Raw genomic sequence first — 21,591 nt, 5'->3', positions numbered from 1 at the left:
GTCCTTCTGCATATGTGGTTGCTCACACCGGTGCACTTGTTAGTGTATCCATTCAGTCCTGGGCTGCGGGGCATTCAGAAGTGGCTCTGTGGAGACGTCTGCATAGAGGCAGCTGTCAGAACACGCACACTCGATTGTTCACCAAAACATATGCAGACGCGTCCTTAGCCTGTAGATTTGGATGCACAGAGTTCCCTGTGTTCGGAAGAGACAAGGGAATCGCGTCTGTACGCACAGAAGCAATAGCGGACCGTTTCCCTCGGAGTGAACGCGGAAGAGCCGTCTATGTACTCGGAGACACGGGAACGTGCCTCAATGCGGTCACAGAGGCAGCAGCTTTTGCACAGATGCTCTGGTGATTCTGGCACTTTCCAGGCACACTCCTGAAAGTCGCGCACACTGCTGTTCACTCGCTAAACGACCTCTTGGGAAACACGTCTCCGGTCGATGGACCGCTCAGATTGCTTCTCGTGTAACTGTGAACTGTGTCAGCGCAGGGAATCCCTCTCTGTTGAGCAGATGTCAATCCTGCCTCGCTTTTGCTTTGTTGCCTCTACCAAGATGATTTCCCGTTTCTCTCTTCACTGGAGCACGCAGACACAGCCAACGCACATCAAGTGTCAAGAGACACACTCTGCTGAGCTCAACGCTTGTGCAGATGCACATGTGCGACGAAGTCAACACACGTGCTTGTGGAGAGAAAGAAAGGGACTCCCAGGCGTGTGGAGCGACGGGGAGAAAGAGCGGGCGCTGAGGAACACAGTTTCAAACAGACTGTCTCCACACAAACAGGCACCTGTCTGCAGGTATCCTAGATCTTGATTCTTGAACTTGAGGAAACACGCGTCTGAGCAAAACTCCCAAACGCTTCCAGGAAAGACACAGGCTCTCCCACAAGCACACAAGTGTTTGCCCTCAGCTATAGATCAGGGACAAGCTTGTGAAGAGATGCCCTGCTATTCTTTCGCCTTATGGCATCATGTGTTTCGTTTCTCTTGGAGATCGATTGTTAAACGTCTTTCCTCGGGCGACTGTGAAGCATTTGCCAGCGGAGGAGAAGTAGCACGGAGCAGCATTCAGTACTGCCTACGAGTGTCTTTGCTACCCTACTAGCGGAGCTCCAAGAACAGGCACACATCTTCAGGTACCTTCCAAATGTGGATTCCCCTGCAGCCCCGTAGGCGGGCGTGCAGTACGCCAACCATCAACGGACGTTTTTCCCCTCAAGCCTGTCAGGACGTTGCTCGTCCGTCTTTCCCTCAATAGATGGGAGTAGGCGCGCTTGCGGATGTGTGCGTGTGTGTGGCCACGCGTTTGCTTAGGCATCAGTGTGTGAAAAGGTAGGTGCTTTTCTCTAGCTGCGTGTGCGTGCACGTGGTGCTGGGTGCACATCCCTGGGTGCTCGTGGAAAGGTTTCTGCATGGTTTTCGCTGAGGAATCGTGTGTGTGCACATGGACAAAGAGAAGGCGCAGCAACCAGGTTCCAGCGCCGAAGAAGGCAAAAGGCAAGGTTTCCGGCGCTATCTCCTTCTCTCCGCAGACCTAGTCGCGCAAAGCAAGCCGCTAAGCCGGCGACCGGCAAGAGAGCTACAACGAAGCATGCCGAACGGAGAAAATAGCAGCAGCGCATCTGTTCACACCTTGTTTCTGCCATGTGCTTGAACGCCAAGACGTTCGTGCTTCTGTGAGATGAAAGACGTCCTTCTGCATATGTGGTTGCTCACACCGGTGCACTTGTTAGTGTATCCATTCAGTCCTGGGCTGCGGGGCATTCAGAAGTGGCTCTGTGGAGACGTCTGCATAGAGGCAGCTGTCAGAACACGCACACTCGATTGTTCACCAAAACATATGCAGACGCGTCCTTAGCCTGTAGATTTGGATGCACAGAGTTCCCTGTGTTCGCAAGAGACAAGGGAATCGCGTCTGTACGCACAGAAGCAATAGCGGACCGTTTCCCTCGGAGTGAACGCGGAAGAGCCGTCTATGTACTCGGAGACACGGGAACGTGCCTCAATGCGGTCACAGAGGCAGCAGCTTTTGCACAGATGCTCTGGTGATTCTGGCACTTTCCAGGCACACTCCTGAAAGTCGCGCACACTGCTGTTCACTCGCTAAACGACCTCTTGGGAAACACGTCTCCGGTCGATGGACCGCTCAGATTGCTTCTCGTGTAACTGTGAACTGTGTCAGCGCAGGGAATCCCTCTCTGTTGAGCAGATGTCAATCCTGCCTCGCTTTTGCTTTGTTGCCTCTACCAAGATGATTTCCCGTTTCTCTCTTCACTGGAGCACGCAGACACAGCCAACGCACATCAAGTGTCAAGAGACACACTCTGCTGAGCTCAACGCTTGTGCAGATGCACATGTGCGACGAAGTCAACACACGTGCTTGTGGAGAGAAAGAAAGGGACTCCCAGGCGTGTGGAGCGACGGGGAGAAAGAGCGGGCGCTGAGGAACACAGTTTCAAACAGACTGTCTCCACACAAACAGGCACCTGTCTGCAGGTATCCTAGATCTTGATTCTTGAACTTGAGGAAACACGCGTCTGAGCAAAACTCCCAAACGCTTCCAGGAAAGACACAGGCTCTCCCACAAGCACACAAGTGTTTGCCCTCAGCTATAGATCAGGGACAAGCTTGTGAAGAGATGCCCTGCTATTCTTTCGCCTTATGGCATCATGGGTTTCGTTTCTCTTGGAGATCGATTGTTAAACGTCTTTCCTCGGGCGACTGTGAAGCATTTGCCAGCGGAGGAGAAGTAGCACGGAGCAGCATTCAGTACTGCCTACGAGTGTCTTTGCTACCCTACTAGCGGAGCTCCAAGAACAGGCACACATCTTCAGGTACCTTCCAAATGTGGATTCCCCTGCAGCCCCGTAGGCGGGCGTGCAGTACGCCAACCATCAACGGACGTTTTTCCCCTCAAGCCTGTCAGGACGTTGCTCGTCCGTCTTTCCCTCAATAGATGGGAGTAGGCGCGCTTGCGGATGTGTGCGCGTGTGTGGCCACGCGTTTGCTTAGGCATCAGTGTGTGAAAAGGTAGGTGCTTTTCTCTAGCTGCGTGTGCGTGCACGTGGTGCTGGGTGCACATCCCTGGGTGCTCGAGGTAAGGTTTCTGCATGGTTTTCGCTGAGGAATCGTGTGTGTGCACATGGACAAAGAGAAGGCGCAGCAACCAGGTTCCAGCGCCGAAGAAGGCAAAAGGCAAGGTTTCCGGCGCTATCTCCTTCACTCCCCAGTCCTAGTCGCGCAAAACAAGCCGGTAAGCCGGCGACCGGCAAGAGAGCTACAACGAAGCATGCCGAACGGAGAAAATAGCAGCAGCGCATCTGTTCACACCTTGTTTCTGCCATGTGCTTGAACGCCAAGACGTTCGTGCTTCTGTGAGATGAAAGACGTCCTTCTGCATATGTGGTTGCTCACACCGGTGCACTTGTTAGTGTATCCATTCAGTCCTGGGCTGCGGGGCATTCAGAAGTGGCTCTGTGGAGACGTCTGCATAGAGGCAGCTGTCAGAACACGCACACTCGATTGTTCACCAAAACATATGCAGACGCGTCCTTAGCCTGTAGATTTGGATGCACAGAGTTCCCTGTGTTCGCAAGAGACAAGGGAATCGCGTCTGTACGCACAGAAGCAATAGCGGACCGTTTCCCTCGGAGTGAACGCGGAAGAGCCGTCTATGTACTCGGAGACACGGGAACGTGCCTCAATGCGGTCACAGAGGCAGCAGCTTTTGCACAGATGCTCTGGTGATTCTGGCACTTTCCACGCACACTCCTGAAAGTCGCGCACACTGCTGTTCACTCGCTAATCGACCTCTTGGGAAACACGTCTCCGGTCGATGGACCGCTCAGATTGCTTCTCGTGTAACTGTGAACTGTGTCAGCGCAGGGAATCCCTCTCTGTTGAGCAGATGTCAATCCTGCCTCGCTTTTGCTTTGTTGCCTCTACCAAGATGATTTCCCGTTTCTCTCTTCACTGGAGCACGCAGACACAGCCAACGCACATCAAGTGTCAAGAGACACACTCTGCTGAGCTCAACGCTTGTGCAGATGCACATGTGCGACGAAGTCAACACACGTGCTTGTGGAGAGAAAGAAAGGGACTCCCAGGCGTGTGGAGCGACGGGGAGAAAGAGCGGGCGCTGAGGAACACAGTTTCAAACAGACTGTCTCCACACAAACAGGCACCTGTCTGCAGGTATCCTAGATCTTGATTCTTGAACTTGAGGAAACACGCGTCTGAGCAAAACTCCCAAACGCTTCCAGGAAAGACACAGGCTCTCCCACAAGCACACAAGTGTTTGCCCTCAGCTATAGATCAGGGACAAGCTTGTGAAGAGATGCCCTGCTATTCTTTCGCCTTATGGCATCATGGGTTTCGTTTCTCTTGGAGATCGATTGTTAAACGTCTTTCCTCGGGCGACTGTGAAGCATTTGCCAGCGGAGGAGAAGTAGCACGGAGCAGCATTCAGTACTGCCTACGAGTGTCTTTGCTACCCTACTAGCGGAGCTCCAAGAACAGGCACACATCTTCAGGTACCTTCCAAATGTGGATTCCCCTGCAGCCCCGTAGGCGGGCGTGCAGTACGCCAACCATCAACGGACGTTTTTCCCCTCAAGCCTGTCAGGACGTGGCTCGTCCGTCTTTCCCTCAATAGATGGGAGTAGGCGCGCTTGCGGATGTGTGCGTGTGTGTGGCCACGCGTTTGCTTAGGCATCAGTGTGTGAAAAGGTAGGTGCTTTTCTCTAGCTGCGTGTGCGTGCACGTGGTGCTGGGTGCACATCCCTGGGTGCTCGAGGTAAGGTTTCTGCATGGTTTTCGCTGAGGAATCGTGTGTGTGCACATGGACAAAGAGAAGGCGCAGCAACCAGGTTCCAGCGCCGAAGAAGGCAAAAGGCAAGGTTTCCGGCGCTATCTCCTTCTCTCCGCAGACCTAGTCGCGCAAAGCAAGCCGCTAAGCCGGCGACCGGCAAGAGAGCTACAACGAAGCATGCCGAACGGAGAAAATAGCAGCAGCGCATCTGTTCACACCTTGTTTCTGCCATGTGCTTGAACGCCAAGACGTTCGTGCTTCTGTGAGATGAAAGACGTCCTTCTGCATATGTGGTTGCTCACACCGGTGCACTTGTTAGTGTATCCATTCAGTCCTGGGCTGCGGGGCATTCAGAAGTGGCTCTGTGGAGACGTCTGCATAGAGGCAGCTGTCAGAACACGCACACTCGATTGTTCACCAAAACATATGCAGACGCGTCCTTAGCCTGTAGATTTGGATGCACAGAGTTCCCTGTGTTCGCAAGAGACAAGGGAATCGCGTCTGTACGCACAGAAGCAATAGCGGACCGTTTCCCTCGGAGTGAACGCGGAAGAGCCGTCTATGTACTCGGAGACACGGGAACGTGCCTCAATGCGGTCACAGAGGCAGCAGCTTTTGCACAGATGCTCTGGTGATTCTGGCACTTTCCACGCACACTCCTGAAAGTCGCGCACACTGCTGTTCACTCGCTAAACGACCTCTTGGGAAACACGTCTCCGGTCGATGGACCGCTCAGATTGCTTCTCGTGTAACTGTGAACTGTGTCAGCGCAGGGAATCCCTCTCTGTTGAGCAGATGTCAATCCTGCCTCGCTTTTGCTTTGTTGCCTCTACCAAGATGATTTCCCGTTTCTCTCTTCACTGGAGCACGCAGACACAGCCAACGCACATCAAGTGTCAAGAGACACACTCTGCTGAGCTCAACGCTTGTGCAGATGCACATGTGCGACGAAGTCAACACACGTGCTTGTGGAGAGAAAGAAAGGGACTCCCAGGCGTGTGGAGCGACGGGGAGAAAGAGCGGGCGCTGAGGAACACAGTTTCAAACAGACTGTCTCCACACAAACAGGCACCTGTCTGCAGGTATCCTAGATCTTGATTCTTGAACTTGAGGAAACACGCGTCTGAGCAAAACTCCCAAACGCTTCCAGGAAAGACACAGGCTCTCCCACAAGCACACAAGTGTTTGCCCTCAGCTATAGATCAGGGACAAGCTTGTGAAGAGATGCCCTGCTATTCTTTCGCCTTATGGCATCATGGGTTTCGTTTCTCTTGGAGATCGATTGTTAAACGTCTTTCCTCGGGCGACTGTGAAGCATTTGCCAGCGGAGGAGAAGTAGCACGGAGCAGCATTCAGTACTGCCTACGAGTGTCTTTGCTACCCTACTAGCGGAGCTCCAAGAACAGGCACACATCTTCAGGTACCTTCCAAATGTGGATTCCCCTGCAGCCCCGTAGGCGGGCGTGCAGTACGCCAACCATCAACGGACGTTTTTCCCCTCAAGCCTGTCAGGACGTTGCTCGTCCGTCTTTCCCTCAATAGATGGGAGTAGGCGCGCTTGCGGATGTGTGCGTGTGTGTGGCCACGCGTTTGCTTAGGCATCAGTGTGTGAAAAGGTAGGTGCTTTTCTCTAGCTGCGTGTGCGTGCACGTGGTGCTGGGTGCACATCCCTGGGTGCTCGTGGAAAGGTTTCTGCATGGTTTTCGCTGAGGAATCGTGTGTGTGCACATGGACAAAGAGAAGGCGCAGCAACCAGGTTCCAGCGCCGAAGAAGGCAAAAGGCAAGGTTTCCGGCGCTATCTCCTTCTCTCCGCAGACCTAGTCGCGCAAAGCAAGCCGCTAAGCCGGCGACCGGCAAGAGAGCTACAACGAAGCATGCCGAACGGAGAAAATAGCAGCAGCGCATCTGTTCACACCTTGTTTCTGCCATGTGCTTGAACGCCAAGACGTTCGTGCTTCTGTGAGATGAAAGACGTCCTTCTGCATATGTGGTTGCTCACACCGGTGCACTTGTTAGTGTATCCATTCAGTCCTGGGCTGCGGGGCATTCAGAAGTGGCTCTGTGGAGACGTCTGCATAGAGGCAGCTGTCAGAACACGCACACTCGATTGTTCACCAAAACATATGCAGACGCGTCCTTAGCCTGTAGATTTGGATGCACAGAGTTCCCTGTGTTCGCAAGAGACAAGCGAATCGCGTCTGTACGCACAGAAGCAATAGCGGACCGTTTCCCTCGGAGTGAACGCGAAAGAGCCGTCTATGTACTCGGAGACACGGGAACGTGCCTCAATGCGGTCACAGAGGCAGCAGCTTTTGCACAGATGCTCTGGTGATTCTGGCACTTTCCAGGCACACTCCTGAAAGTCGCGCACACTGCTGTTCACTCGCTAAACGACCTCTTGGGAAACACGTCTCCGGTCGATGGACCGCTCAGATTGCTTCTCGTGTAACTGTGAACTGTGTCAGCGCAGGGAATCCCTCTCTGTTGAGCAGATGTCAATCCTGCCTCGCTTTTGCTTTGTTGCCTCTACCAAGATGATTTCCCGTTTCTCTCTTCACTGGAGCACGCAGACACAGCCAACGCACATCAAGTGTCAAGAGACACACTCTGCTGAGCTCAACGCTTGTGCAGATGCACATGTGCGACGAAGTCAACACACGTGCTTGTGGAGAGAAAGAAAGGGACTCCCAGGCGTGTGGAGCGACGGGGAGAAAGAGCGGGCGCTGAGGAACACAGTTTCAAACAGACTGTCTCCACACAAACAGGCACCTGTCTGCAGGTATCCTAGATCTTGATTCTTGAACTTGAGGAAACACGCGTCTGAGCAAAACTCCCAAACGCTTCCAGGAAAGACATAGGCTCTCCCACAAGCACACAAGTGTTTGCCCTCAGCTATAGATCAGGGACAAGCTTGTGAAGAGATGCCCTGCTATTCTTTCGCCTTATGGCATCATGGGTTTCGTTTCTCTTGGAGATCGATTGTTAAACGTCTTTCCTCGGGCGACTGTGAAGCATTTGCCAGCGGAGGAGAAGTAGCACGGAGCAGCATTCAGTACTGCCTACGAGTGTCTTTGCTACCCTACTAGCGGAGCTCCAAGAACAGGCACACATCTTCAGGTACCTTCCAAATGTGGATTCCCCTGCAGCCCCGTAGGCGGGCGTGCAGTACGCCAACCATCAACGGACGTTTTTCCCCTCAAGCCTGTCAGGACGTGGCTCGTCCGTCTTTCCCTCAATAGATGGGAGTAGGCGCGCTTGCGGATGTGTGCGTGTGTGTGGCCACGCGTTTGCTTAGGCATCAGTGTGTGAAAAGGTAGGTGCTTTTCTCTAGCTGCGTGTGCGTGCACGTGGTGCTGGGTGCACATCCCTGGGTGCTCGTGGAAAGGTTTCTGCATGGTTTTCGCTGAGGAATCGTGTGTGTGCACATGGACAAAGAGAAGGCGCAGCAACCAGGTTCCAGCGCCGAAGAAGGCAAAAGGCAAGGTTTCCGGCGCTATCTCCTTCTCTCCGCAGACCTAGTCGCGCAAAGCAAGCCGCTAAGCCGGCGACCGGCAAGAGAGCTACAACGAAGCATGCCGAACGGAGAAAATAGCAGCAGCGCATCTGTTCACACCTTGTTTCTGCCATGTGCTTGAACGCCAAGACGTTCGTGCCTCTGTGAGATGAAAGACGTCCTTCTGCATATGTGGTTGCTCACACCGGTGCACTTGTTAGTGTATCCATTCAGTCCTGGGCTGCGGGGCATTCAGAAGTGGCTCTGTGGAGACGTCTGCATAGAGGCAGCTGTCAGAACACGCACACTCGATTGTTCACCAAAACATATGCAGACGCGTCCTTAGCCTGTAGATTTGGATGCACAGAGTTCCCTGGGTTCGCAAGAGACAAGGGAATCGCGTCTGTACGCACAGAAGCAATAGCGGACCGTTTCCCTCGGAGTGAACGCGGAAGAGCCGTCTATGTACTCGGAGACACGGGAACGTGCCTCAATGCGGTCACAGAGGCAGCAGCTTTTGCACAGATGCTCTGGTGATTCTGGCACTTTCCACGCACACTCCTGAAAGTCGCGCACACTGCTGTTCACTCGCTAAACGACCTCTTGGGAAACACGTCTCCGGTCGATGGACCGCTCAGATTGCTTCTCGTGTAACTGTGAACTGTGTCAGCGCAGGGAATCCGTCTCTGTTGAGCAGATGTCAATCCTGCCTCGCTTTTGCTTTGTTGCCTCTACCAAGATGATTTCCCGTTTCTCTCTTCACTGGAGCACGCAGACACAGCCAACGCACATCAAGTGTCAAGAGACACACTCTGCTGAGCTCAACGCTTGTGCAGATGCACATGTGCGACGAAGTCAACACACGTGCTTGTGGAGAGAAAGAAAGGGACTCCCAGGCGTGTGGAGCGACGGGGAGAAAGAGCGGGCGCTGAGGAACACAGTTTCAAACAGACTGTCTCCACACAAACAGGCACCTGTCTGCAGGTATCCTAGATCTTGATTCTTGAACTTGAGGAAACACGCGTCTGAGCAAAACTCCCAAACGCTTCCAGGAAAGACACAGGCTCTCCCACAAGCACACAAGTGTTTGCCCTCAGCTATAGATCAGGGACAAGCTTGTGAAGAGATGCCCTGCTATTCTTTCGCCTTATGGCATCATGTGTTTCGTTTCTCTTGGAGATCGATTGTTAAACGTCTTTCCTCGGGCGACTGTGAAGCATTTGCCAGCGAGGAGAAGTAGCACGGAGCAGCATTCAGTACTGCCTACGAGTGTCTTTGCTACCCTACTAGCGGAGCTCCAAGAACAGGCACACATCTTCAGGTACCTTCCAAATGTGGATTCCCCTGCAGCCCCGTAGGCGGGCGTGCAGTACGCCAACCATCAACGGACGATTTTCCCCTCAAGCCTGTCAGGACGTTGCTCGTCCGTCTTTCCCTCAATAGATGGGAGTAGGCGCGCTTGCGGATGTGTGCGTGTGTGTGGCCACGCGTTTGCTTAGGCATCAGTGTGTGAAAAGGTAGGTGCTTTTCTCTAGCTGCGTGTGCGTGCACGTGGTGCTGGGTGCACATCCCTGGGTGCTCGTGGAAAGGTTTCTGCATGGTTTTCGCTGAGGAATCGTGTGTGTGCACATGGACAAAGAGAAGGCGCAGCAACCAGGTTCCAGCGCCGAAGAAGGCAAAAGGCAAGGTTTCCGGCGCTATCTCCTTCTCTCCGCAGACCTAGTCGCGCAAAGCAAGCCGCTAAGCCGGCGACCGGCAAGAGAGCTACAACGAAGCATGCCGAACGGAGAAAATAGCAGCAGCGCATCTGTTCACACCTTGTTTCTGCCATGTGCTTGAACGCCAAGACGTTCGTGCTTCTGTGAGATGAAAGACGTCCTTCTGCATATGTGGTTGCTCACACCGGTGCACTTGTTAGTGTATCCATTCAGTCCTGGGCTGCGGGGCATTCAGAAGTGGCTCTGTGGAGACGTCTGCATAGAGGCAGCTGTCAGAACACGCACACTCGATTGTTCACCAAAACATATGCAGACGCGTCCTTAGCCTGTAGATTTGGATGCACAGAGTTCCCTGTGTTCGCAAGAGACAAGGGAATCGCGTCTGTACGCACAGAAGCAATAGCGGACCGTTTCCCTCGGAGTGAACGCGGAAGAGCCGTCTATGTACTCGGAGACACGGGAACGTGCCTCAATGCGGTCACAGAGGCAGCAGCTTTTGCACAGATGCTCTGGTGATTCTGGCACTTTCCAGGCACACTCCTGAAAGTCGAGCACACTGCTGTTCACTCGCTAAACGACCTCTTGGGAAACACGTCTCCGGTCGATGGACCGCTCAGATTGCTTCTCGTGTAACTGTGAACTGTGTCAGCGCAGGGAATCCCTCTCTGTTGAGCAGATGTCAATCCTGCCTCGCTTTTGCTTTGTTGCCTCTACCAAGATGATTTCCCGTTTCTCTCTTCACTGGAGCACGCAGACACAGCCAACGCACATCAAGTGTCAAGAGACACACTCTGCTGAGCTCAACGCTTGTGCAGATGCACATGTGCGACGAAGTCAACACACGTGCTTGTGGAGAGAAAGAAAGGGACTCCCAGGCGTGTGGAGCGACGGGGAGAAAGAGCGGGCGCTGAGGAACACAGTTTCAAACAGACTGTCTCCACACAAACAGGCACCTGTCTGCAGGTATCCTAGATCTTGATTCTTGAACTTGAGGAAACACGCGTCTGAGCAAAACTCCCAAACGCTTCCAGGAAAGACACAGGCTCTCCCACAAGCACACAAGTGTTTGCCCTCAGCTATAGATCAGGGACAAGCTTGTGAAGAGATGCCCTGCTATTCTTTCGCCTTATGGCATCATGTGTTTCGTTTCTCTTGGAGATCGATTGTTAAACGTCTTTCCTCGGGCGACTGTGAAGCATTTGCCAGCGGAGGAGAAGTAGCACGGAGCAGCATTCAGTACTGCCTACGAGTGTCTTTGCTACCCTACTAGCGGAGCTCCAAGAACAGGCACACATCTTCAGGTACCTTCCAAATGTGGATTCCCCTGCAGCCCCGTAGGCGGGCGTGCAGTACGCCAACCATCAACGGACGTTTTTCCCCTCAAGCCTGTCAGGACGTTGCTCGTCCGTCTTTCCCTCAATAGATGGGAGTAGGCGCGCTTGCGGATGTGTGCGTGTGTGTGGCCACGCGTTTGCTTAGGCATCAGTGTGTGAAAAGGTAGGTGCTTTTCTCTAGCTGCGTGTGCGTGCACGTGGTGCTGGGTGCACATCCCTGGGTGCTCGTGGAAAGGTTTCTGCATGGTTTTCGCTGAGGAATCGTGTGTGTGCACATGGACAAAGAGAAGGCGCAGCAACCAGGTTCCAGCGCCGAAGAAGGCAAAAGGCAAGGTTTCCGGCGCTATCTCCTTCTCTCCGCAGACCTAGTCGCGCAAAGCAAGCCGCTAAGCCGGCGACCGGCAAGAGAGCTACAACGAAGCATGCCGAACGGAGAAAATAGCAGCAGCGCATCTGTTCACACCTTGTTTCTGCCATGTGCTTGAACGCCAAGACGTTCGTGCTTCTGTGAGATGAAAGACGTCCTTCTACATATGTGGTTGCTCACACCGGTGCACTTGTTAGTGTATCCATTCAGTCCTGGGCTGCGGGGCATTCAGAAGTGGCTCTGTGGAGACGTCTGCATAGAGGCAGCTGTCAGAACACGCACACTCGATTGTTCACCAAAACATATGCAGACGCGTCCTTAGCCTGTAGATTTGGATGCACAGAGTTCCCTGTGTTCGCAAGAGACAAGGGAATCGCGTCTGTACGCACAGAAGCAATAGCGGACCGTTTCCCTCGGAGTGAACGCGGAAGAGCCGTCTATGTACTCGGAGACACGGGAACGTGCCTCAATGCGGTCACAGAGGCAGCAGCTTTTGCACAGATGCTCTGGTGATTCTGGCACTTTCCAGGCACACTCCTGAAAGTCGCGCACACTGCTGTTCACTCGCTAAACGACCTCTTGGGAAACACGTCTCCGGTCGATGGACCGCTCAGATTGCTTCTCGTGTAACTGTGAACTGTGTCAGCGCAGGGAATCCGTCTCTGTTGAGCAGATGTCAATCCTGCCTCGCTTTTGCTTTGTTGCCTCTACCAAGATGATTTCCCGTTTCTCTCTTCACTGGAGCACGCAGACACAGCCAACGCACATCAAGGGTCAAGAGACACACTCTGCTGAGCTCAACGCTTGTGCAGATGCGCATGTGCGACGAAGTCAACACACGTGCTTGTGGAGAGAAAGAAAGGGACTCCCAGGCGTGTGGAGCGACGGGGAGAAAGAGCGGGCGCTGAGGAACACAGTTTCAAACAGACTGTCTGCACACAAACAGGCACCTGTCTGCAGGTATCCTAGATCTTGATTCTTGAACTTGAGGAAACACGCGTCTGAGCAAAACTCCCAAACGCTTCCAGGAAAGACACAGGCTCTCCCACAAGCACACAAGTGTTTGCCCTCAGCTATAGATCAGGGACAAGCTTGTGAAGAGATGCCCTGCTATTCTTTCGCCTTATGGCATCATGTGTTTCGTTTCTCTTGGAGATCGATTGTTAAACGTCTTTCCTCGGGCGACTGTGAAGCATTTGCCAGCGAGGAGAAGTAGCACGGAGCAGCATTCAGTACTGCCTACGAGTGTCTTTGCTACCCTACTAGCGGAGCTCCAAGAACAGGCACACATCTTCAGGTACCTTCCAAATGTGGATTCCCCTGCAGCCCCGTAGGCGGGCGTGCAGTAGGCCAACCATCAACGGACGTTTTTCCCCTCAAGCCTGTCAGGACGTTGCTCGTCCGTCTTTCCCTCAATAGATGGGAGTAGGCGCGCTTGCGGATGTGTGCGTGTGTGTGGCCACGCGTTTGCTTAGGCATCAGTGTGTGAAAAGGTAGGTGCTTTTCTCTAGCTGCGTGTGCGTGCACGTGGTGCTGGGTGCACATCCCTGGGTGCTCGAGGTAAGGTTTCTGCATGGTTTTTGCTGAGGAATCGTGTGTGTGCACATGGACAAAGAGAAGGCGCAGCAACCAGGTTCCAGCGCCGAAGAAGGCAAAAGGCAAGGTTTCCGGCGCTATCTCCTTCACTCCCCAGTCCTAGTCGCGCAAAGCAAGCCGCTAAGCCGGCGACCGGCAAGAGAGCTACAACGAAGCATGCCGAACGGAGAAAATAGCAGCAGCGCATCTGTTCACACCTTGTTTCTGCCATGTGCTTGAACGCCAAGACGTTCGCGCTTCTGTGAGATGAAAGACGTCCTTCTGCATATGTGGTTGCTCACACCGGTGCACTTGTTAGTGTATCCATTCAGTCCTGGGCTGCGGGGCATTCAGAAGTGGCTCTGTGGAGACGTCTGCATAGAGGCAGCTGTCAGAACACGCACACTCGATTGTTCACCAAAACATATGCAGACGCGTCCTTAGCCTGTAGATTTGGATGCACAGAGTTCCCTGTGTTCGCAAGAGACAAGGGAATCGCGTCTGTACGCACAGAAGCAATAGCGGACCGTTTCCCTCGGAGTGAACGCGAAAGAGCCGTCTATGTACTCGGAGACACGGGAACGTGCCTCAATGCGGTCACAGAGGCAGCAGCTTTTGCACAGATGCTCTGGTGATTCTGGCACTTTCCAGGCACACTCCTGAAAGTCGCGCACACTGCTGTTCACTCGCTAAACGACCTCTTGGGAAACACGTCTCCGGTCGATGGACCGCTCAGATTGCTTCTCGTGTAACTGTGAACTGTGTCAGCGCAGGGAATCCGTCTCTGTTGAGCAGATGTCAATCCTGCCTCGCTTTTGCTTTGTTGCCTCTACCAAGATGATTTCCCGTTTCTCTCTTCACTGGAGCACGCAGACACAGCCAACGCACATCAAGTGTCAAGAGACACACTCTGCTGAGCTCAACGCTTGTGCAGATGCACATGTGCGACGAAGTCAACACACGTGCTTGTGGAGAGAAAGAAAGGGACTCCCAGGCGTGTGGAGCGACGGGGAGAAAGAGCGGGCGCTGAGGAACACAGTTTCAAACAGACTGTCTCCACACAAACAGGCACCTGTCTGCAGGTATCCTAGATCTTGATTCTTGAACTTGAGGAAACACGCGTCTGAGCAAAACTCCCAAACGCTTCCAGGAAAGACACAGGCTCTCCCACAAGCACACAAGTGTTTGCCCTCAGCTATAGATCAGGGACAAGCTTGTGAAGAGATGCCCTGCTATTCTTTCGCCTTATGGCATCATGTGTTTCGTTTCTCTTGGAGATCGATTGTTAAACGTCTTTCCTCGGGCGACTGTGAAGCATTTGCCAGCGGAGGAGAAGTAGCACGGAGCAGCATTCAGTACTGCCTACGAGTGTCTTTGCTACCCTACTAGCGGAGCTCCAAGAACAGGCACACATCTTCAGGTACCTTCCAAATGTGGATTCCCCTGCAGCCCCGTAGGCGGGCGTGCAGTACGCCAACCATCAACGGACGTTTTTCCCCTCAAGCCTGTCAGGACGTTGCTCGTCCGTCTTTCCCTCAATAGATGGGAGTAGGCGCGCTTGCGGATGTGTGCGTGTGTGTGGCCACGCGTTTGCTTAGGCATCAGTGTGTGAAAAGGTAGGTGCTTTTCTCTAGCTGCGTGTGCGTGCACGTGGTGCTGGGTGCACATCCCTGGGTGCTCGAGGTAAGGTTTCTGCATGGTTTTCGCTGAGGAATCGTGTGTGTGCACATGGACAAAGAGAAGGCGCAGCAACCAGGTTCCAGCGCCGAAGAAGGCAAAAGGCAAGGTTTCCGGCGCTATCTCCTTCACTCCGAAGTCCTAGTCGCGCAAAGCAAGCCGCTAAGCCGGCGACCGGCAAGAGAGCTACAACGAAGCATGCCGAACGGAGAAAATAGCAGCAGCGCATCTGTTCACACCTTGTTTCTGCCATGTGCTTGAACGCCAAGACGTTCGCGCTTCTGTGAGATGAAAGACGTCCTTCTGCATATGTGGTTGCTCACACCGGTGCACTTGTTAGTGTATCCATTCAGTCCTGGGCTGCGGGGCATTCAGAAGTGGCTCTGTGGAGACGTCTGCATAGAGGCAGCTGTCAGAACACGCACACTCGATTGTTCACCAAAACATATGCAGACGCGTCCTTAGCCTGTAGATTTGGATGCACAGAGTTCCCTGGGTTCGCAAGAGACAAGGGAATCGCGTCTGTACGCACAGAAGCAATAGCGGACCGTTTCCCTCGGAGTGAACGCGGAAGAGCCGTCTATGTACTCGGAGACACGGGAACGTGCCTCAATGCGGTCACAGAGGCAGCAGCTTTTGCACAGATGCTCTGGTGATTCTGGCACTTTCCAGGCACACTCCTGAAAGTCGCGCACACTGCTGTTCACTCGCTAAACGACCTCTTGGGAAACACGTCTCCGGTCGATGGACCGCTCAGATTGCTTCTCGTGTAACTGTGAACTGTGTCAGCGCAGGGAATCCCTCTCTGTTGAGCAGATGTCAATCCTGCCTCGCTTTTGCTTTGTTGCCTCTACCAAGATGATTTCCCGTTTCTCTCTTCACTGGAGCACGCAGACACAGCCAACGCACATCAAGTGTCAAGAGACACACTCTGCTGAGCTCAACGCTTGTGCAGATGCACATGTGCGACGAAGTCAACACACGTGCTTGTGGAGAGAAAGAAAGGGACTCCCAGGCGTGTGGAGCGACGGGGAGAAAGAGCGGGCGCTGAGGAACACAGTTTCAAACAGACTGTCTCCACACAAACAGGCACCTGTCTGCAGGTATCCTAGATCTTGATTCTTGAACTTGAGGAAACACGCGTCTGAGCAAAACTCCCAAACGCTTCCAGGAAAGACACAGGCTCTCCCACAAGCACACAAGTGTTTGCCCTCAGCTATAGATCAGGGACAAGCTTGTGAAGAGATGCCCTGCTATTCTTTCGCCTTATGGCATCATGTGTTTCGTTTCTCTTGGAGATCGATTGTTAAACGTCTTTCCTCGGGCGACTGTGAAGCATTTGCCAGCGGAGGAGAAGTAGCACGGAGCAGCATTCAGTACTGCCTACGAGTGTCTTTGCTACCCTACTAGCGGAGCTCCAAGAACAGGCACACATCTTCAGGTACCTTCCAAATGTGGATTCCCCTGCAGCCCCGTAGGCGGGCGTGCAGTACGCCAACCATCAACGGACGTTTTTCCCCTCAAGCCTGTCAGGACGTTGCTCGTCCGTCTTTCCCTCAATAGATGGGAGTAGGCGCGCTTGCGGATGTGTGCGTGTGTGTGGCCACGCGTTTGCTTAGGCATCAGTGTGTGAAAAGGTAGGTGCTTTTCTCTAGCTGCGTGTGCGTGCACGTGGTGCTGGGTGCACATCCCTGGGTGCTCGAGGTAAGGTTTCTGCATGGTTTTCGCTGAGGAATCGTGTGTGTGCACATGGACAAAGAGAAGGCGCAGCAACCAGGTTCCAGCGCCGAAGAAGGCAAAAGGCAAGGTTTCCGGCGCTATCTCCTTCACTCCGAAGTCCTAGTCGCGCAAAGCAAGCCGCTAAGCCGGCGACCGGCAAGAGAGCTACAACGAAGCATGCCGAACGGAGAAAATAGCAGCAGCGCATCTGTTCACACCTTGTTTCTGCCATGTGCTTGAACGCCAAGACGTTCGTGCTTCTGTGAGATGAAAGACGTCCTTCTGCATATGTGGTTGCTCACACCGGTGCACTTGTTAGTGTATCCATTCAGTCCTGGGCTGCGGGGCATTCAGAAGTGGCTCTGTGGAGACGTCTGCATAGAGGCAGCTGTCAGAACACGCACACTCGATTGTTCACCAAAACATATGCAGACGCGTCCTTAGCCTGTAGATTTGGATGCACAGAGTTCCCTGGGTTCGCAAGAGACAAGGGAATCGCGTCTGTACGCACAGAAGCAATAGCGGACCGTTTCCCTCGGAGTGAACGCGGAAGAGCCGTCTATGTACTCGGAGACACGGGAACGTGCCTCAATGCGGTCACAGAGGCAGCAGCTTTTGCACAGATGCTCTGGTGATTCTGGCACTTTCCAGGCACACTCCTGAAAGTCGCGCACACTGCTGTTCACTCGCTAAACGACCTCTTGGGAAACACGTCTCCGGTCGATGGACCGCTCAGATTGCTTCTCGTGTAACTGTGAACTGTGTCAGCGCAGGGAATCCCTCTCTGTTGAGCAGATGTCAATCCTGCCTCGCTTTTGCTTTGTTGCCTCTACCAAGATGATTTCCCGTTTCTCTCTTCACTGGAGCACGCAGACACAGCCAACGCACATCAAGTGTCAAGAGACACACTCTGCTGAGCTCAACGCTTGTGCAGATGCACATGTGCGACGAAGTCAACACACGTGCTTGTGGAGAGAAAGAAAGGGACTCCCAGGCGTGTGGAGCGACGGGGAGAAAGAGCGGGCGCTGAGGAACACAGTTTCAAACAGACTGTCTGCACACAAACAGGCACCTGTCTGCAGGTATCCTAGATCTTGATTCTTGAACTTGAGGAAACACGCGTCTGAGCAAAACTCCCAAACGCTTCCAGGAAAGACACAGGCTCTCCCACAAGCACACAAGTGTTTGCCCTCAGCTATAGATCAGGGACAAGCTTGTGAAGAGATGCCCTGCTATTCTTTCGCCTTATGGCATCATGTGTTTCGTTTCTCTTGGAGATCGATTGTTAAACGTCTTTCCTCGGGCGACTGTGAAGCATTTGCCAGCGGAGGAGAAGTAGCACGGAGCAGCACTCAGTACTGCCTACGAGTGTCTTTGCTACCCTACTAGCGGAGCTCCAAGAACAGGCACACATCTTCAGGTACCTTCCAAATGTGGATTCCCCTGCAGCCCCGTAGGCGGGCGTGCAGTACGCCAACCATCAACGGACGTTTTTCCCCTCAAGCCTGTCAGGACGTTGCTCGTCCGTCTTTCCCTCAATAGATGGGAGTAGGCGCGCTTGCGGATGTGTGCGTGTGTGTGGCCACGCGTTTGCTTAGGCATCAGTGTGTGAAAAGGTAGGTGCTTTTCTCTAGCTGCGTGTGCGTGCACGTGGTGCTGGGTGCACATCCCTGGGTGCTCGAGGTAAGGTTTCTGCATGGTTTTCGCTGAGGAATCGTGTGTGTGCACATGGACAAAGAGAAGGCGCAGCAACCAGGTTCCAGCGCCGAAGAAGGCAAAAGGCAAGGTTTCCGGCGCTATCTCCTTCTCTCCGCAGACCTAGTCGCGCAAAGCAAGCCGCTAAGCCGGCGACCGGCAAGAGAGCTACAACGAAGCATGCCGAACGGAGAAAATAGCAGCAGCGCATCTGTTCACACCTTGTTTCTGCCATGTGCTTGAACGCCAAGACGTTCGTGCTTCTGTGAGATGAAAGACGTCCTTCTGCATATGTGGTTGCTCACACCGGTGCACTTGTTAGTGTATCCATTCAGTCCTGGGCTGCGGGGCATTCAGAAGTGGCTCTGTGGAGACGTCTGCATAGAGGCAGCTGTCAGAACACGCACACTCGATTGTTCACCAAAACATATGCAGACGCGTCCTTAGCCTGTAGATTTGGATGCACAGAGTTCCCTGTGTTCGCAAGAGACAAGGGAATCGCGTCTGTACGCACAGAAGCAATAGCGGACCGTTTCCCTCGGAGTGAACGCGGAAGAGCCGTCTATGTACTCGGAGACACGGGAACGTGCCTCAATGCGGTCACAGAGGCAGCAGCTTTTGCACAGATGCTCTGGTGATTCTGGCACTTTCCAGGCACACTCCTGAAAGTCGCGCACACTGCTGTTCACTCGCTAAACGACCTCTTGGGAAACACGTCTCCGGTCGATGGACCGCTCAGATTGCTTCTCGTGTAACTGTGAACTGTGTCAGCGCAGGGAATCCGTCTCTGTTGAGCAGATGTCAATCCTGCCTCGCTTTTGCTTTGTTGCCTCTACCAAGATGATTTCCCGTTTCTCTCTTCACTGGAGCACGCAGACACAGCCAACGCACATCAAGTGTCAAGAGACACACTCTGCTGAGCTCAACGCTTGTGCAGATGCACATGTGCGACGAAGTCAACACACGTGCTTGTGGAGAGAAAGAAAGGGACTCCCAGGCGTGTGGAGCGACGGGGAGAAAGAGCGGGCGCTGAGGAACACAGTTTCAAACAGACTGTCTCCACACAAACAGGCACCTGTCTGCAGGTATCCTAGATCTTGATTCTTGAACTTGAGGAAACACGCGTCTGAGCAAAACTCCCAAACGCTTCCAGGAAAGACACAGGCTCTCCCACAAGCACACAAGTGTTTGCCCTCAGCTATAGATCAGGGACAAGCTTGTGAAGAGATGCCCTGCTATTCTTTCGCCTTATGGCATCATGTGTTTCGTTTCTCTTGGAGATCGATTGTTAAACGTCTTTCCTCGGGCGACTGTGAAGCATTTGCCAGCGAGGAGAAGTAGCACGGAGCAGCATTCAGTACTGCCTACGAGTGTCTTTGCTACCCTACTAGCGGAGCTCCAAGAACAGGCACACATCTTCAGGTACCTTCCAAATGTGGATTCCCCTGCAGCCCCGTAGGCGGGCGTGCAGTACGCCAACCATCAACGGACGTTTTTCCCCTCAAGCCTGTCAGGACGTTGCTCGTCCGTCTTTCCCTCAATAGATGGGAGTAGGCGCGCTTGCGGATGTGTGCGTGTGTGTGGCCACGCGTTTGCTTAGGCATCAGTGTGTGAAAAGGTAGGTGCTTTTCTCTAGCTGCGTGTGCGTGCACGTGGTGCTGGGTGCACATCCCTGGGTGCTCGAGGTAAGGTTTCTGCATGGTTTTCGCTGAGGAATCGTGTGTGTGCACATGGACAAAGAGAAGGCGCAGCAACCAGGTTCCAGCGCCGAAGAAGGCAAAAGGCAAGGTTTCCGGCGCTATCTCCTTCTCTCCGCAGACCTAGTCGCGCAAAGCAAGCCGCTAAGCCGGCGACCGGCAAGAGAGCTACAACGAAGCATGCCGAACGGAGAAAATAGCAGCAGCGCATCTGTTCACACCTTGTTTCTGCCATGTGCTTGAACGCCAAGACGTTCGTGCTTCTGTGAGATGAAAGACGTCCTTCTACATATGTGGTTGCTCACACCGGTGCACTTGTTAGTGTATCCATTCAGTCCTGGGCTGCGGGGCATTCAGAAGTGGCTCTGTGGAGACGTCTGCATAGAGGCAGCTGTCAGAACACGCACACTCGATTGTTCACCAAAACATATGCAGACGCGTCCTTAGCCTGTAGATTTGGATGCACAGAGTTCCCTGTGTTCGCAAGAGACAAGGGAATCGCGTCTGTACGCACAGAAGCAATAGCGGACCGTTTCCCTCGGAGTGAACGCGGAAGAGCCGTCTATGTACTCGGAGACACGGGAACGTGCCTCAATGCGGTCACAGAGGCAGCAGCTTTTGCACAGATGCTCTGGTGATTCTGGCACTTTCCACCCACACTCCTGAAAGTCGCGCACACTGCTGTTCACTCGCTAAACGACCTCTTGGGAAACACGTCTCCGGTCGATGGACCGCTCAGATTGCTTCTCGTGTAACTGTGAACTGTGTCAGCGCAGGGAATCCGTCTCTGTTGAGCAGATGTCAATCCTGCCTCGCTTTTGCTTTGTTGCCTCTACCAAGATGATTTCCCGTTTCTCTCTTCACTGGAGCACGCAGACACAGCCAACGCACATCAAGGGTCAAGAGACACACTCTGCTGAGCTCAACGCTTGTGCAGATGCGCATGTGCGACGAAGTCAACACACGTGCTTGTGGAGAGAAAGAAAGGGACTCCCAGGCGTGTGGAGCGACGGGGAGAAAGAGCGGGCGCTGAGGAACACAGTTTCAAACAGACTGTCTCCACACAAACAGGCACCTGTCTGCAGGTATCCTAGATCTTGATTCTTGAACTTGAGGAAACACGCGTCTGAGCAAAACTCCCAAACGCTTCCAGGAAAGACACAGGCTCTCCCACAAGCACACAAGTGTTTGCCCTCAGCTATAGATCAGGGACAAGCTTGTGAAGAGATGCCCTGCTATTCTTTCGCCTTATGGCATCATGTGTTTCGTTTCTCTTGGAGATCGATTGTTAAACGTCTTTCCTCGGGCGACTGTGAAGCATTTGCCAGCGAGGAGAAGTAGCACGGAGCAGCATTCAGTACTGCCTACGAGTGTCTTTGCTACCCTACTAGCGGAGCTCCAAGAACAGGCACACATCTTCAGGTACCTTCCAAATGTGGATTCCCCTGCAGCCCCGTAGGCGGGCGTGCAGTAGGCCAACCATCAACGGACGTTTTT

This window comes from Patagioenas fasciata, chromosome 1, assembly GCF_037038585.1.
Source record: "Patagioenas fasciata isolate bPatFas1 chromosome 1, bPatFas1.hap1, whole genome shotgun sequence".
NCBI lineage: Eukaryota > Metazoa > Chordata > Aves > Columbiformes > Columbidae > Patagioenas > Patagioenas fasciata.
Note: the sequence above shows the minus strand (reverse complement) of the source record.